At 41.3% G+C, this 12,888-nt stretch overlaps 1 pseudogene; it reads left to right on the plus strand.

Moving 5' to 3' along the window:
- Positions 1-451: 451 nt before the first annotated feature.
- Positions 452-2,359, plus strand: LOC138886964 (cytochrome c oxidase subunit 3-like; annotated as a pseudogene).
- Positions 2,360-12,888: the final 10,529 nt, after the last annotated feature.

Below are 12,888 nucleotides of genomic sequence, written 5' to 3' on the forward strand. Positions count from 1 at the left end.
ATCCCCTTTTAGGGAACAAGGCTTAAGGCCAGAAATCCTAGAGTATATAATTCTGCAGTTAGATAGAGCCGGTCTGACAGATCCGCATCCCCGCGATCCTGTAATGAAGACAGTACTCGAAGAATTTCTTCGGAGAATGCTACTTCAACTACAACAGCAAGGGCGAAACCCCGTCTATCATGACTTTCTCTGCTATTTTCGGAATGGGGGAGACTAGGTGAGGGGTGCACCTTCTGTCTGATTCAATCTGATGCTTTCAAATCCGCTTAAAGAGTACTTTGGTGTCACTTAGTATAGGGAAGTGTCCCTTTTTGTTGTCTTCGTCCATCTTTTTTTCTCCCATGCTTTCCGTTGGTCAACAACCAACCAAAGTGATATATACTTCTTCACTACTCGTACAGGCTTGATGGAGTTAAGCTGTATTAAGGGAATTTGTTTTAATCAATCAAGAATGCCTCAACTGGATAAATTCAATTTTTTCACACAATTCTTCTGGTCATGTCTTTTCCTCTTTACTTTCTATATTCCTATATGCAATGATAGAGATGGAGTACTTGGGATCAGTAGAATTATAAAACTACGGAACCAACTGGTTTCACACCAGGAGAACAAGATCTGAAGCAATGACCCCAACAGTTTGGAAGATATCTTGAGAAAAGGTTTTAGCACTGGTGTATCCTATATGTACTCAAGTTTATTCGAAGTATCCCAATGGTGTAACATCGTCGACTTCTTGGGAAAAAGGAGGAAAATGACTTTAATCTCTTATTTCGGAGAAATACGTGGCTCACGAGGAATGGAAAGAAACATATTATATTTGATCTCTATGTCCGTACATAGCAATCCTGGGTGGGTCATCACTTGTAGGAATGGCATAATGCTAATCCATGTTCCACACGGCCAAGGAAGCATCGGTTTTTAATCTCATTATGACTTGGTCGTTCGGAGGAGCAATTAATTCGATCAGAATAGTGGAATGGAAGGCAGTAAAAGAATTAAATACTACTTTCTTTTCCAATCGCCCCGCGAAGACAAACGTTCGAAAAGGTTCTCGAAATTCTCAATCGCTCTTTTTAGTGGGGAGGAATAGTGCGGGAAGGGAGCGAAACCAAGCCGAGCCACTGGTAGAGTAAGCCCTTCCCACGTGTCAAGTTGAATATGAATAAATGAATGCAGCCTCAACCAGAGAGATCAACCTGCGCCTTTGAGTTGAGGTCGCTGGCAGTGCAGAATGAACTAATCCACGACCAGCAAGTTTTCCGAAAGCGAACTGAATGGAATTGTTACTTTCAAAAAATCTTGCTTCAAATCAAAGAAAGAAAGTCTATTTTCCCACGTAGTTCGTTGGTCAAACCAACGATTCTCTTCTCAAAGTAATAGAGAGTGTCTTTTTCTAGTTAGACTTCTATCAATGGAATGAAAGAACCATCCCTTCCTCTTTCTTTGTTTGTCCTGTCAGATAGAAAGAAAATTAGACCCCAAAGAGCCCTTCTTTACTCTACAACTTTAGGGGGTGGGGGTGAAGGGGGGTTTACATAGAACTGACGCAAAGTGGTTTATGATTGAATCTCAGAGGTATTCTTATCATTTGGTAGATCCAAGTCCATGGCCTATTTCGGGTTCACTCAGAGCTTTGGCAACAACCGTAGGAGGTGTGATGTATATTCACTCATTTCAAGGGGGTGCAACACTTCTCAGTTTGGGCCTCATATTTATCCTATATACCATGTTTGTATGGTGGTGCAATGTTCTACGTGAATCAACATTCGAAGGACATCATACCAAAGTCGTACAATTAATACCTTGATAGGGTTTTATTCTGTTTATCGTATCGGAGGTTATGTTCTTTTTTGCTTTTTTCGGGCTTCTTCTCATTCTTCTTTGGCACCTACGGTAGAGATCGGAGGTATTTGGCCCCCAAAAGGGATTGCGGTTTTAGATCCTTGGGAAATCCCTTTTCTTAATACCCTTATTCCCCTTTCATCCGGAGCTGCCGTAACTTGGGCTCATCATGCTATACTCGCGGGGAAGGAAAAACGAGCAGTTTACGCTTTAGTAGCTACCGTTTCACTGGCTCTAGTATTCACAGGCTTTCAAGGAATGGAATATTATCAAGCACCCTTCACTATTTCGGATAGTATTTATGGTTCTACCTTTTTCTTAGCAACTGGCTTTCATGGTTTTCATGTGATTATAGGTACTATTTTCTCGATCATATGTGGTATTCGCCAATATCTTGGTCATCTGACCAAGGAGCATCACGTTGGCTTTGAAGCAGCTGCATGGTACTGGCATTTTGTAGACGTGGTTCGGTTATTCCTATTTGTCTCTATCTATTGGTGGGGAGGTATATGAAGGAAGGAATCGGTGGATTGAGGAATGAAAGCTCGAAGACAAAGAGAACTGGGCTTTTCCAAAGAATTACTGCAGCTTTCCCACTCCCTTTGATTATTATATACAAAAAGGTCTCTTCCACTTTCCTACCAAATCTATCTTTATTCTGGCACATAAATGAAGGGATCAAAGAGATTATGGCAGATCATGTTCACCAAGAAATGACTCGAAATTGGATCTTGCTCTATTTGATACTGTTCCTTTTAATCGGAATCAAAAATGTTTTCTTGTCTCTCATTTCTTTTCTGAAAAAAAAGAACCTAATGGATCGAACTTGAACTCCGGGTGACTGGATCGTCCCGGCGGGGTCACTCTGACGTAGAGGGCCCTGAGAAGCGCAGTACTTCCGTAACTGATCTTTTTGTAGGTGATGGGACATAACGTACTCCGGTCGAGATTGTGGACCGGAAAGGTAGTGATAACCAAGTGGCGGACCACTTGTCCCGCTTGGCGGAGGAGGGGAGGCCTTGTGATGGCCTAGAGATCAATGATTCATTTCCCGACGAATAACTCCTTTCGGTGTCAATGAATGCCATGGTTTGCCGATATTGCTAATTTCCTTGTGACTGGTATAATCCTGTGTGAGCTCTCTTCTAACCAAAGGAAGAAGCTCAAGCGGGATAGTTTGGATTTCTATTGGGATGAGCCATACTTGTTCAAGATTTGCATGGATGGTGTGATCCGAAGGTGTGTCCCGGAGGAAGAGCAATTGAGTATCTTGGAGGCTTGTCATTCCTCTCCCTATAGTGGCCATCATGGAGGGGCAAGGATGGCTTCTAAAGTTCTTAGTTATGGGTTTTATTGGCAACTTTGTTCAAAGATGCGGGTGATTTTGTGAAGAGATGCGACGAATGCCAAAGAGCGGGTGGAATTTCGAAGAAAGATGAGATGCCTCTCAATACAATTCTTGAGGTTGATTATGTTTCTCAATGAGGCCCGGAGTGTTGTTGCATTTCTCAAGAAGAACATTTTTACAAGGTTTGGTACTCCTCGTGCAATCATAAGTGATGGGGGGTTTCATTTTTGAAATAGAGCTTTCGACACTTTGCTTTCAAAGTATGGTGTCAATAACAAAGTTTCTACCCCCATCATCCTCAAGCAAGTGGTCAAATGGAAGTCTCCAACAGGTAAATCAAAAGCATATTATCAAAGACGGTCAATGCAAATAGGACCGATTGGTCGAAGAAGTTGGATGACAATCTTTGGGCTTATAGGACTGCTTAAAAGACTCTGATTGGTATGTCTCTGTATCGGTTGGTGTTTGGGAAATCTTGCCATATACCGGTTGAGTTAGAGCACAAGGCCATGTGGGCTTTGAGGAAGCTAAATCTTGAGTGGGATGTTGCAGCCAATCTTCGTGTGGAGCAGCTTAATGAACTTGATGAATTCTGATTCCATGCCTACTCCAGTTCGTCCTTGTACAAGGACAAGATGAAGTACCTTCATGATAAATATGCTCGTGGAAAGGAGTTTAAAGTAGGTGATTGGTTCTCTTGTTTAATTCTCGGTTACATCTATTTCCAGGAAAGCTTAAATCAAAATGGAGTGGACCGTTTGAAGTAGTGTTGGTGACCCCTTTTGGTGCTTTTGATTTGAAAAACAAAAATGGAGAGGTCTTCAGAGTTAATGGGCACTGGGTCAAGCATTATCTTGGAAAAATTGATGACAGCCACATGGTGGCACTTCTTCATTTCAAATGATGTGATGGTAACCTGCATCATGCCGCGACGCTAAATCAGACGCTTCTTAGGAGGCAACCCATGTGTTTTGCTTCTTGTTTTTTTTGATTTTCTTTGTAGTATAGGATTGATTTTTGGGCTAAATGGTTATGAGATGTTACAGGGTTGTGTTGATGCAGTGCAGGACTTAGTAGAAAAAAGTGCCAGGTCTCTGAAGTTGCTAATGCGGCCGCACTACATTTAGTGTGGACCGCACTGGTGAGGGTGAAATGTAGACCTCTCTGAAGTTTGCCACTGCGGCCGCACTACATTTTGTACGGTCCGCGATGGACCATTGCGACCGCAGTCCATTTTGTGTGGACTGCAGTATGTTGCCTCCTCAAGCTTGAAAATAGTTGTGCAGTGCGGACCGCGGTCCATTTTGTGCGGTCCGCACTGGTTGGTAAGATTGGGCCCCAGGTCCTTTTCTATAAATAGGTCCTGGGGCCCTCCTTTTACCCTTTTCGAACCTTTGGATCTCAAAAGCTTTAAGACAATGTTCATCACTTCCCTTGCTTGTAACTAATTTTTTGGAATCGTTATTCTTCATTTCATCTCATATCTGGTACCATTACTTTCCTTTTACTTGTTCTCTTTAGTTAATTTCTTTTAATTTGTGTTTTTCTTGCTTTCCTTTCTCTTCTTCCCGTATTTTCTTTTGTAGAATAGATTAAGGTAGTTAATCTTTGGATTAATATAGACATAGTTAGTTACATATGCTGGGCAAACTCTTAGGGACAGGACTTGGGTGTTAATTAAGCTTAAAATCAAAAATCCATGAACCCTAATTTAGTGCCACAGCTGGGCACTCAGTGCAGACCGCTGTCGTTTTTGTGCGGCCCGCGGTGCCCCTGTGTGGTCCGCAGTACCATTTTGTGCGGACTACACTGCTTATTGTTCTAAAAGCTGAACCTCAAGGAATGCGGCCGCACTATATTTGTGCAGACTGCATTGCCCCTTGTGCAGCCGCACTGCCTGGATACAGAGAGTGGGTAGTCTGAACCCTACCTCGATGCAGACCGCATGGCCATTTTGTGCAGTCCGTATTGGCCCCTGTGCGGTCGCAAACCATTTTGTGCGATCCGCACTAGGTGACTTCTGCAACATGTCTACAACTTTTCCTTCCTGTCCTGCAACTCTATTCTTAATTGCTTCTATTGATACTAACAAGTTTATTGGATGGTGTTTGCAGATAATGGTGAAACAACAAGGTAAAGGTTCTAAACAACCAGACAGAGGAGAATCCTCCCGGAAAGGGAAACAGAAATGATTAAACTCACTCCCCAAGCCAGGAAAAACATCAAAAACATGAGAAAGATGATTAAAGTAGCTGATAGAGCCATTGACATATAGGGGAGTGAGTACGAACCCTCCCAGGAGATCTCTTCAAACTCCGTGCCAGAATACATCCCTAACTGGCCAGAGTGGAACAGACTAAGAGACATACCTCCAGCATCCCCCACTGCCCAAGCGTCAGTGAATATATCTTCTGGGTCGTCTGAGGGCTCAACAGCAGGTAGTGGAGATGAATACTCCACCTCTCCCACAGCTTCTTTATCTAGAGAGGGTGCAGTAGGAGACGATGAGGAAGTAGGAGGAGAACAAGAAGTAGGAGAAGGAGGTGAACCATAGGTGGGAGGTATTGCTAGAACTAGGAAGCCGAAGGTGTGGCAGGACCGATTTGTTAGTGAGGTAGCATATCATAAATTTCGGGAATGGTGGCTGGTGAGGAAGTTGATCCCGGAGAGGAGTTTTGTAGATAGAGACTTGCTACCTCACAAACCCAATGTGAGGAGGCAGTTTAGGGCGAGAGTAGGCTGGGAACATTTTTTGGATGAGTGTGTGAATGCCAACGAACACTTGGTCACAGAATTCTACACCAACGTTGCCCACATCAAAAAGGGCTCCAAGGTTCGAAACCTGAAAGTGTTGTTTGACGGGAAGACAATAAATGATTACTTGGCTTCAATAAGGAGGATGAGACCCTATACATGGAAAAGATGGAAATGAGCAAGGAGGTCCATCCCTGGCTAGCACAATACTTGGCAATCTCGGGTATCACCCCTGATTGGTTGATTGCGGGCGTCAAGATTCTGAGACATAGTCTGAATTTCAAGGCACAAGGGTGAGAGACATTTGTATGCAGCAGGTTGGACCCCACGACACATGACAACTTCCTACCTCTTCATCGGGTAGTTTTGGTGGCGTCGATCATGGTGGGGTACCCAATAAATGTGGGGAATGTGATATCAAGAATTATTACTAGTGGGTGTTGAGCATGACAGAAACTACATGTTCCCTAGTTTCTCACTATGTACTTCCGGGATCTAAAAGTGGAAAAGAGGCCCTTCGACATCAAAGTCAAAGCAAAGGCCCCTTTTTCCTGGCACAGCATGTAGGGGGATGCTTACCCTAAGAGCAAGAGTTTCAAGGGTACAGTTACTGCTCCAACTGGCCAGTCTAAAGAGCCAGTTGTGGTAGTGACTCCTACTGAGCCTGCCTCTACTTCCACTGTTATCCCTCCTGGTCCATCCACCTCAGCGGACCCAGAGATTCCATCCTCCCATGAACATCTTATTACTGCCCACCGACTAAGCCAGGCACTTCTTAGTATCAACAACTGGATGCAGAGTGCGTCCTCCTAATTGTCTACACTTACTACCACGGTAGAGGATCAGTCGGCACCTCCAGCCTCGCAGGTTCCCCAGTCGATAGAGGATGCTGTCAAGGAGATACCAGACAACTAGAAGAAAATCCTCGACACTCAGAAGGTGCTCACATATCCAGTTGCTTCACACAGCCAGTCTCTCAAGGAGCTTGCTAGGGAGCACAAGAAATTGAGGAAGACGCAGGCTTCCAAGGAGTCCGTAAAGGCGTTGAGGGTTGATGTTGACCAGTGGAAGGCAGACCAGCTGCCTTTGGACTTATTGCTCGACGATCCTATTCCAGCAGCTCATCCCCAGCCAGAGCAGTCATAGAGGCCTCTAAAGAGAAAGAGGATGATTCCCACAGCGAACGATGTAGTCATCCAGTTGGCAGACCCACCGGAGGCCTCATCCAGTTAGCCACATGATGCACCTCAGGAGCCTATCCAGGACCAGGTCCCAGCAGCACAGCAGAAGGCCACATGCAACTACTCTGAGGTTCCCAAGCACAATGAGGACCCAGGGGCCACTCAGGAGCCCATGCAGGCAGACGGGCCATAGGGAGTTTCTATATCCTTTTTCCCTTTCTCTTTTTGGTGCTTTATTTAGTTTAGTTGGCATTGGGGACAATGCCATCTTTCATTTGAGGGGGTAGGCCCTACTTTTGATGGATTCATTCGGATGATTGTATATATTTGGCATTTTTTATGCTTTCTTGATTTTTCATCTTTAGTCTGTATATAATTTTGATATTTCGTTACATTTCTCGTACTTTTAGTTTACTTTGGGTCTGTATATAAAGTTATGTTACATTGTACATATTCATCCCATCTATTATATATTCGGCACATCCCCTCTTGTATATATTCATTTTACTTTCCGCAATTTTTCTTCCCATAGCTTCTTATTTGTGATTCGTAGCTTCTTATTTTGAAAGTTTGCAATAAGGCTTTGGTTTTCTTAATGTCACGGTTCTTTCCAAAGGTGGAGTGTTATGTGAACTGGGTGACTCTTCCCAATGATAGATGGCGTGACAACCTTCTTAAGGGTTTGAGTCCGTTTTTCTTTTTGTTTTTGGTAGTTAGTAGTTAAGGGTTCCTCAAGAAAAGCTTCACTTGGGCCTAGCACATTTGCCTTTGATCTTATGGTCAAAAACAAATTGTTGTGTTTAGGATGGTAAAGGTCGTGGCCTTGAGACTCTTGTGTTGACCGATAATCATTAAGTGGTTTTCAGGACCATTGTGTGCTCAAATCTTATCAAAGGTTGTTGTGGGCCCCCGACTCTATGTCTTTAGCGATCCAATAGCTTGTGTGATGAGTAATTGCATTGCAAGTCCAAGTCCCAAGTCATTGGTCTAGAACTTGCCCTGAATGTTTGTTGAGGCGAAATCCTAAGCGAATTGTGACTTGAGACATGATTATACGCTCTCCTTGGCCCAAATAATAGCTTGAACACTTCCATAACCTACCAATGATAAGATCCCTAGTCAACCCTTTTGATCCTTAGACCTTTTTCCTTCAAAACCCATAATACAAGCCTATACTCGTTTTAAAAGATACCCTCTCTTGGAACCCGATCTTTCCTTACCACATGACAAATGTATAAGTTTGGAGGGGAGAGACGAGGATTGCAGCAAAGTGGTAAAAGGGCACAAAAATGAAGAAAAGTAAAGGCAATGAAAAGAAAGAAAAGCAAAAAAGACAAAAAGAATGTTCAGTATGAAAGAGAATAAAAAGGGATTCAAGAAAAGCAAAGAATGAAAGGTGTGGAAAGTTGAAAAAGGAGAAAAGATTTGAAATGTATAAGAAAGAGTGACAGTGTGTCTCCCTAACCCCTAAAGAAGTAAAATGACTCAAAGAGTCAAGTGAATATGTGTCAAATGAAGCAAAAGAAGTGCTGAAGGGAAGATGGAACCTACTTAGACCAGACATTTCCTACCCTGAACCAAAAGCCTTCACCATGACTCCACAAAAGCCCTATATGATCTTGAGTTGAATGAAACTTACATTAGTGGTGACTTACATAAGGGGCAAGCATATGGTAATTAGAGCAGGACTTGTGACTCTTTTTCTTGAAAGTGATGAGTGTGAGCACGTGATTTTTGCCCTACATGAAATACTCCCATAAATTCAAAACAAAGTAATTTCGTTTCATTATTTGCAATTTTGTGGATTTTGTGGCATTTATTGTTAATTATTTGCATTTTTTGTCTGTGCATTTCATTTGTTAATTAATAAAAAATACAAAATATGCTGCATTTACATTTAGGATTTATTTTTTGCATGTTTGAAATAATTAGTAATTTAGTGTTTTATAAAAATGGAAAAATTACAAAAATAGTTCATTTTTGCACTTTAATTTTAATTTCTCGAATTTTGTTAGCTTTCTTTAATGTGGTATTTAATTAGTTATGGTAATTATTTTTAGAGTTTAATTAGTCAATTTGATAGGATAATATTAGTTTTAATAACTAATTTAGGTTTTATTTCTAATTTTGAAAAGAAAAGAAATTTGGAAATTGGAAAAGAAAAAAAGACTCAAAAACAAAGGGAAATTCGGATTTGGGCCATTAAATCTCCTTCAGCCCAATTTCCCCCAGATCTGTACAATTCCAGCCCAAACCCGCCTCTATACGGTCCGGATCCCCCTTCAAGCGAAACGACGCCGTTTCGACTAGTGTCAATCTGAGCCATTGATCCCCACTTGATCGAACGGCTCGGAACTAAAGCATGGGGAGTATATATATGTCCGAACACCCCCACCCCCTCAGTTCATCGTCCCAACACCCTCCAACTTCAGAAACCTACCCCCAAACCCTAGTAGCTGCCCCAGAATTCCCCACCGTCCGGTGGCGGCGCCGGCATCCAATCGCCACCGAATTAACACCATGAACTCCCTTCCACCTCCCCATCCCAAATCCCTTCCAATCGCCTCGAATCTCAGATCTGAGGTTAGCACCCGAAACCCTAAAATTCCTAGATCCACCCAAAATCACACCATGCAACCCCTCATCTCCTTCCTGCCTCAAATACGTGTTTGTTTCATTTCAAAATGGTCCACCAGTGGTAGAGCAGAGGTCCGGATAGCCAAGTCTCTCCCTGGGTTCCTTTCTAGCTTAGCAAGGTCAAGTGAACCCAAAACCATCATTAATCGTGTGTCTTTTGTTAAGGACAACCGATTAATGACTGTTAAAGGTTCACTTTCTTCTTCAAGGTTGTTCAAGTTCATGCAGTTCTTGCCGAAGCAGGTTTGGGATATTTTCCTTTGCATCGATTGGTTTCCTTTTGATCTCTTCTGTTTGTTTGCTTGGTTGTTTGTTTTTTAAGTTTTCGTCCTTCAGAATTTTTGTTCTTGCTTAATTGCATTATGTTCTGGTTGTAAGTTCGTTAGTTAGCTTGTTTGCTTAATTGTCAATAACAATCGGCTTCATAAGGTTTGAGTTTAATTTTGTTTCAATTCATGAGATTTTCTTCTTTCCGCTGGATTTCATTTCATATTTGTGAATTAGTTTTGGAACTGAAGCATTGAGATTAGTCAAGTATAGTTCATCGTTCGCATTAATTCTTGTTTCAAGAACATTTTCTGAATTCATGTTTATGTGTGAAGGGTATTAAAGCTAGTTTCTCATAGTTTCAATAGTTGTTTTGAGTTTGAATTTGTTTGAAAGTGTCAGCCCATTTGTTTACTGTTATTGTGATTGTGAGCATTCAGAATTTAAGGGGGGTAAGTGAATAATGGGGAACTTTAGGGGTAATTTTGGAGATTGTTTCAACTTGAAGAATCTTTAATAACTGATGGGAAGCTTCCTAAATGGATAGCTGCCAAAATGGTTAGGGAAAACAGGCTGTAATTGAAAATATCTGAAGGAAATGGACAGCTGTCCAAAATCAGTTTTAAAAGATGCCCTATGAGGGTACTTTGGGAAAACTCTGACTGCCTTGCCTTGGAAGGCACACAGCAGACCCTTAGCCTTTAAAATGAACCCTTCTTCTCATTCAAGACAGTTTTTTTTACACCTTAGAGAGACCAAAAGGGCTGAAAATACAGGAGAAATCAGAACAACTGGAAAAAAAATCATTGTTCCATTGAAAGTTTTTCTGTAATTCTTGAGGCTCTCACTTCTGAAATGATCCCTGAACAATCGAGGGTTAAAATGGTTTGAGCTTGGTTGATTTTCAAAAGTTTGGTTCAAATTTTGGCTGTTCTTTTTTGATTGTTGGGTATCAATGGTTATTTCTGCTGGTTTAAAGTTGGGTCCAAGGCTGTTTTCACTGGTCATTTTTGAGCTTACTACTACTGCTGAGTTTGGGATTTTGTTCTGTTGCTGCTGCCTACTGATCTTTACTCCCTTTTGCTTTCCCCTTATTCCCAGGTACATGATCTCTGAGTTCTATCTAATGTGAGGCCTGATTCAAAGATGAAATGAAAATCTGGAAATTTGAGCATAATGTCACCATTGTCTGCTCATTAGATTTAGCTTTATCTTATTTTAATTGCCTTATTTTGGAATCATATAGTGCATTGTATCCTGCTGGTTGCTGATAGTATCCTTCTGAGAGCTGAATTTGTTTGTAATTGGTGGGTGACTCCATTTTCTATCAAATGTCTCATAGCTAAACGTTGGTTTTGGGCATGTTGAACTCCTATCCCTGAATCTGATCCTGGACTATCATAGAAGCTTAATGAACAATTTGTTTAGTCGAATCAGTAGTTGTGTTTTACCATCAATCATGCAAATCGAGTAATGTAGATTGTGTGAAAGCTTCCATTGCTGCGTAATTTATTTGAACTGTCACGGCAGGCTTGATGTACTTAGACATCAAGAGAAATGTTTCGTATTCAGTTTTATAGTGTATTGGACAAGAAAATTTTTGGCTCGTCACTTCAGGGTCTGAGACGTATATAGAATTACCTTGATTATCTATAAACATGTTAAATATGAGTCAATTGTTCAAGTTCAAATTCACTTACTTAGCAGTCTCATGAGGTGTAATTTGTTATTGAAATGGTTTAATCGGGTGTAGGGTCTCGCGTTATTGTTTTTTGTTGAATTAGCTGAAGGGCTGATTTGTTTGAATATGAAGGTCTGATGTCCAGGATCTCGGGTCTTGATTGGCCTTGCGTTAGTCTGTTTTAAAAAAACATTTACTTTGCCTTGTGGTTTGGATTTCGAACCCATGTTGAGACAAAAGGGGGATGGCTTGTATTCACAGTTTTTGTGGGCTCATGATTAGAGCCCATTTTTTCCTCTTTAATCCTGAACGGACATGCCACTTAAGTAATTAGGCCTGTCTTATTTGGGCTCTCTTATTAATTGAATGAGTGTTATTTTGGTGATGGCCTTGTAGTCGAACGAGCTCGGATTAAGTCACTCATTCGATAGTAAGGGTTCAAATTCCATTAGTGCTTAATTAACTGGATTCCGCCAAATAGATTTGAGACAAGTCATAGTTAGACACTTAGTAACAAATGGATCTTGTTTTAATTTCATAATGTAGATGTAAAATAACAAATATTCGTAGAGAAACCTTTAGGGCCGTTTAAAATACAATTGTGATTGTGTACACGTTCGCGTGACATAATTACAATTCTAAAAACCAATTCGGAGCATGCGTTCGCGCAACTTCGAACAAACCATCTTAATAATAAAAAATGGGTTTTCGTAGGTTATTAATTAAATTAGCTCATATAGTCCGAGGTGCGCCGTCTACCATTTAATCATACAAATTGACAAATGTTCGTAGTTTGCTTTAGACACGCGCGACTTTTGCCAAACCTTTCTCCTTTTTTATAATATTAAAGTGTTATTAATTGTGGACACATTTGCGTGACATGATTTTCTGACGCGCCAAACAAATGGGTACACGTACGCATGACCCGTTTCGAGATAATTTTCTTAATTTAGAAGCGGTAACAGGTAAAAGCACATAGGTTCTAAAATGAATAATTAAACAATTTTAATAAGCCAAGTATGATCAAAGCGACCGTGCTAGAACCACGAAACTCGGGAGTGCCTAACACCTTCTCCCGAGTTAACAGAATTCCTTACTCGGATTTCTGGTTTGCAGACTATTAAACAGAGTCAATCTTTCCTCGATTCGGGATTCTAAACCGGTGACTTGGGACACCA

This window comes from Nicotiana sylvestris, chromosome 3 (assembly GCF_000393655.2).
Source record: "Nicotiana sylvestris chromosome 3, ASM39365v2, whole genome shotgun sequence".
Taxonomy (NCBI): Eukaryota; Viridiplantae; Streptophyta; class Magnoliopsida; order Solanales; family Solanaceae; genus Nicotiana; species Nicotiana sylvestris.